We start from the raw sequence: 6,000 nt of genomic DNA on the forward strand, positions 1-6,000 counted from the left end.
CACATTTTACATTAATTTCTGTTTCTCAAACATGATCAGGTTCTTCTGGGCTGCAGAAGAGTTTCCAGTTTAAGAGCACATATGCAAAGGCATGATGTTGTGGAATGGAAGAAAAGCAAACTGATAGAAGAATAATGACTCATTTCTAACATTTTACTGTGTTGAATTTCAGGATGTGACACTGTCCCTTGAATGAGAGGCAGATAGCAGGAACACTTGCTATGTCAATTAATCCCAGAGTATGAGGGGTTGGGGATTGCCATCGAAGAAACTTGTTAAGGGATATGCATTTACCAATGGGATTTCCAAATGCATGTCATCATGAGCCCATCATCTATCTATTTACTTAAATTAGTATTTCCTTAGTGTTTCTGCTTATATGAAGTTCTTTTGAATTCAAGCGTTTGTAGCAGGGAAGAACAGTAAATGTTGAGAATGTTGCTTCTTGTTTGTCTTGTTGTTGGGTTGTTTATGTCATGTCAGGCTTTCCATGACCACATTTGAGGTTTTCTCAGAAAAGATACTAGAGTGGTTTTCCATCTCCTTTCTTAGTTCATCTTGCAGATGAGGAAGCTGAAGCAAACCAATTTCAGTGACCAGGGTCACACAACTACTAATGGTCTGAGGGCACATTTGAACTCAAGAAGAGAAGTCTTCCTGACTCTGGGCCCAGTGCTCTATGCAATACCAATTCGTTAGTGGAACTTTGGTAAAGCCTCAATTCTAGGTCAGACACTCTTTGGGTATAAAGGAGGTAATTTATCTTTGTTCCTTGGTGCCAAATGAAAAAAAAAAGGGATCTGAAACATAATTCCATAGGCTAATGACTGCTGATTTCCTATAATTAAGCAATTCAACTTTCAGAATTGACTATTAATAAAGGGATAATTACTCTTAAGTTGATGTTATGGGGATGGGAATTTAAATTCTTCCCTTTCTGTAGGCCCTTTGATAGGCTTAAGTGATTCTGAGAAACTTCCTTGATTTGAAAATATACTCTGCCCCCTAATAGGCTGAATGTGGACACATGGAGCCTATGGTGGGAGGCTTGTTTTCAGGAATGCCCAAGCCTTGATGCTTTGTGATTGGGTAGTGAGTCAAGAGAGTTGTGACATTCTCTGAGCCAGGAGAAGGCTATATATATCCCGATGTGAAATTTTGTTTTGGGGCTCCCTTTGAGAAGTGTTGTGTGTTGGGACCAGAGGAGACTCTGTGCAGCCTTTGAGAAAACCCAGATGTTGGTGCTTCCCTCTCTGGTAGTTTGGATATAATATTAGTCAGACAGTTGGAAGCCTGTCTGCTCAATTGTTTCTCTGTCTGCTTGTAATTTCTCATTGTAACTTGTTTGTATTCTCTGAAGCTCAGGGTGCTGACCTTTTCCCCCTGAACTAAAGTAAGATTGTTAACCCATTTTGATTTGCTTTCCTTTTGAAAAGCAGATCTAAGAAGCTGTGTTGGCAGCCACCGTGGGTAAGCTAGGGTTCTTGCTGCTACAGTTGATCAGTGTTTTTCTTTCTTAAAGACTCTTCTTGAAACAAGGGAGAGAGGGAAGAGGAAAAGGAAAGAAAGTAGAATGTAGAGGATAGAAGGCTGACTTTGCTGTGAAGAAGTTCAGGCTTCCAGTTTGGCCACCAACATTGACTAGCTCTGGGTCCATAGACTAGATATTTCAGCTCTTAGTTCCCCAAAGAGCAGTCTAAGTCTTGAGTTACAGAAGAATTGTTGATCCACAGTGCAGGAAGGGGTTTCCCCACATACACATACATATGGGAATGCATGCATGTATGCATATGTGTGTAATATATATAGAAATAGATATACTTGAAGACTTTAAATATATAAAGTCATCAAGGATGGTAATTTATGCAATAATGTTTAATTATATCTATATATTTTAAATATTTCCTATTACAGAAATGATTCATTTCTTTCTTTTTTCTCTCTTTTCCCTCTCCCTCTCTTTCTCTTTGCTTATCATTTATATCATATGTAGAAAACAATTCAGTTAAGAAAACCCCCAGTCATGTTGCCCAAATATGTTTATCTCCAAAGTATTTTATAATGTATTTATCATTTTGTTTATTCTGCCTAATTAAGTCCAAAACAACCTGAGGTCTTTCACCACAATTTGGTGCTAGGAATAGCATTCATAGGGTCAGAGTATTTAGATCTACTAGTGATCTTAGAGCTAAGTCAATTAAACAAATATTTACTAAGAACCTACTGTGTGCCAGGCACAGAGCCAGAGGTCAAATCAGCATCCTTTTCTTTGTAACTGGAGAAACAACTTCCTCAAGATAACACTAAAAATAAATAGCAAATACATGATTCAACTCCCATCCTCTGGATCCAAACCAGAGTGCTTTCTGCTGTGGCTTTTAGAGTTTCCTAACCTTGGAATGCTCTAATCTGGACTTTTGATGTGATTATCCACAAATATATGGCATTCTATCTATATGTCTTTCAGTTCAAAATTTTAACTTTTAGAATTCTGTATTACTTATGTGCATATAATATCTTGAAGGAAATATTCATAGAACATAGAGAATGGACTAATAGAATGAAACATTGATTAATCATGTCTCAAATATGTAGATGAGCCTTTTCCTGGTTTTCAGGGATGAATTGAGGAAACTCTGAATATAGGTAAAGAAGGGAATTGTGAGACCTTTGGATTCCTTAGCCAGTAGAAGAAATACTTATTTTGAAGTATGTAATCATCAGTCAGTGTCCTTAGAATTAGAAATACATCAGAAATATAAATTGAAATACATCAGCTTGTGTAATTTATTATTATTATTGTTTTTCAGTCATTTCAGTTTTATACAACTTTCTGTCACCCCACTTCAGATTTTCTTGGCAAAGAAAATGCAGGGGTGCCCCATTTCCTTCTCCAGTTCATTTTATAGATAAGGAACTGAGGCAAACAGGGTTAAGTGATTTGCCCATGGTCAAACAAATGGTAAATACCTAATATTGAATTTGAACTCAGAAAGATGAGTCTTCCTCATTCTCAGACAAGTGTTCTATTCACTGCACCACCTACCTACCCAGATTAATAATGACTTATTATGGACAGATTAGGAAAGTCATTCTTTGTATTAAAAGAAAAATTGCATAGATACTATGGACATGCTCCAAACGTGTCCTTTAGAAAATGAGAGGGAAGAAAAATGTCAGACTTTTCAAGTGCATTTTACGAGTCAAATTAAGGATTTAATACTTTTTCAGTGCTTATGAATGTAATTATTTATTAGAAACTGATTGACATGTGGGCAGTTTTCCAATTATATTAACAAAGTTCAGGGGAAAACGTTAATAAGCTAGGTAAACCAGAATCTCGAGTAAATAAATGTCATAGGAAGTCATCCCCACTCCAACCACATGTCGATAGATAAAATAACCAATGTGATGACAAATGCATCTATTCTCCTTCTCAATGCTGTAAAATACTGGAAGCCAATATCTATTCAAATAGCTTGAATGGGGACATGGTTAGTTTGATAACTTGGAAAACTTTTGGTCATCAAATGTCTTTGAATTATAAGAGGGGAGTTTCAAATAATCACACTTAATAATTAAGCAATGATACTGTTGATTTATGGTGTCCAATTAACGTTGTCTTGATAAACTAAGCCCATGTCAGTCATTGTGACTACGGATGCTTGTTTGGAAGCCATTTTTCAAAATCAATTTTTTTCTCCCACTTCTTCATCCTCCTTTTAATTTTCTTCCCATTCTCATTCTCTCCCCTTCTTCCAATTATTTTTCTTCTCTCTTTCTCCATTTCCTTTATCTTAAATGATAGGAAGGAAAAAGTCCCCTCAAATGGGTTATGTGCACTAAGTTTCCTAGAGGTAGGGATGTCAGTAAATATGTTAGCTACAGAAAAGAAGAATTTAAGAAATAAGGGAGCAGTGCACACTCAACTTATAAGAATTGTATCCTTCATCTTCAACTAAATAGAGTGACCTTGGGCAACTTATTTCACATCTTTGGGACTCAGTTTCCTCAACTCATTCCTAAAATGGGCTAGATAGTCTTTTATACATGGTCATTAGTTAATAAATATTCAATGAATTAATGCATTATTCCTAAGATACCTTCAAAACCTGCCCCAAAACTAAAAAAAAAATACTAGAAGAAAAAACTTAGCATGTTCAGGTAGAAAATAGATTATATCAGGTACAGTATATGAAGACCCACAATGGGTTTTATTAGGTAAAGACCTTTTCATTCATCCCTTTGTTTTCCTTCTTTCTGAAAATTGGCAACACAAAGTGTTGTGAAATTTGTGGAATCTTGCAATCTGAGTGTTGTTTAGAAAGGGAGGAAATTGAGTAATTGACCCATGTACAAAGTTAATTATGTCATTATCTATAAACAACATGGTGATGCTAAATCAAGTCACCTAATTGGTTGTTGTTTCTGGTTCTGTTGTGTGATAATTAATACACAAACGGCTTCCAATTCACTTGTTCAAAAATGTAGGGGCAGGGAGAAATTGAAAAGGGAAATGGAGCCATTCCTCTATAATGTTGTTATTGTGAAGTTAAACCATTGGGATATTGCAAAGTCCGCTGATGAAAATACAAGCTCATTAAACAGTTACCTCATGATTCCTGAGTACTGAGTCATGAAATGGTTCAATATAATGTGCTACCTTGTGAAGGAGTAAGTTCCCCCCTGAAGTATTTACATGGAGCCTAGATGACCACTCATTGGACATGCTATAGAGAGACTTCACACTGGCCTAAGTGGCAACTGAAGTTCTTTCCATTTCTGAGAATCCCTTATATGGAAAACGTACAGCAAACAAAGTCTAACATACTGTTTTATACCTATTAGAGAGTTGAGAAAATCTTGGTCAATATTGAATGAATGGATGTTGAGTCAGCATTATCCAAATTATTAACACTATGTAGATGTGAGAGACCATAGACACAGCTAAAGGGGACCTTAGAGCCCATCCAGTCTAGCCTTGATTTTTTAAAAATTAATTAATATAGTTTTAGTATTTAGCATTCAATTCCACAAAATTTTGAGTTACAAATTTTTCTCCCCATCTTTCCCCTACCCCCACCCCAAGATAGCAAGCATCCTGAATACCCCTTCCCTCAATCTGTTCCCTCTGATATCCTCCCCAATCCCCCTAAATTTCTAGCAAGGCAAAATGGATTTCTATACCCCAATGCCTGTATATCTTATTTCCGAGTTGCATGTAAAAGACAATGTTTTCTAAACATTTGTTTTTAAAACTCTGAGTTCCAGATTCTTTCCCTTCTTCACTCCTCACCCACCCCCACTAGGAAGATAAACGGTTAAATATAGTTTATACATGTGTTACTTCCCAAATCATTTACATAATTGTTATATTGTGAAAGACTGACTATATTTCCCTCTATCCTGTCCCACCCCCCACTTATTCTAATTTTCTCATTTAACCCTATCCCTTTTCAAAAATGTTTGCTTCTTTTTTTTTTCACTTTTTCAAATGCTTTATTAACTTCTGATTTATATCATTCATTTCCACAAGATTTTGAGTTTCAAATTTTCTCCCCGTTTTTCCCCTACCCACCACCCCAAAATAGCAGTCCCACAGAATATACCCTCCTCCAATCTGTTCTCTCCCATATTTTCTCCCATACCTTTATCAGCAAGCACCCCAGCATCCCAGGGTTGCTGCCAACACAGGTTCTTAGATCTTCTTTGTTAAAGGAAAGTAACTCAAAATGGGTTGACAAGCTTACTTTAATCAGTAAAATATGTATTGTTTACCTAGTTCAGGGGAAAAAGGTCAGTACCCCGAACTTCAGAATATACAGACAGAATTATCAAGACAGAGAAACAGATCAAGTAGACAGATTTCCAAACTGCCCAACCATTACATCCATACCAAATGAACATCTGGGTTTTTCAAAGCCGGGGGACTCTCAACAATGGCTTCCCAGACTTTCATCTGATCAAATCACAGAACACTTGTCAAAGTGAGCCCCAAAA

At 36.5% G+C, this 6,000-nt stretch overlaps 1 protein-coding gene across 1 annotated transcript in view; it reads left to right on the plus strand.

Moving 5' to 3' along the window:
• The window catches only part of NEGR1 (neuronal growth regulator 1), a 1,123,335-nt gene that overhangs the window by 464,479 nt on the left and 652,856 nt on the right, over nt 1-6,000 (plus strand). The gene's annotated exons all lie outside the window — the stretch shown is intronic.

This window comes from Petaurus breviceps, unplaced genomic scaffold, assembly GCF_028583685.1.
Source record: "Petaurus breviceps papuanus isolate PSGF00001 unplaced genomic scaffold, PetGlider_PUasm1.0 207, whole genome shotgun sequence".
NCBI classification, from domain to species: Eukaryota; Metazoa; Chordata; class Mammalia; order Diprotodontia; family Petauridae; genus Petaurus; species Petaurus breviceps.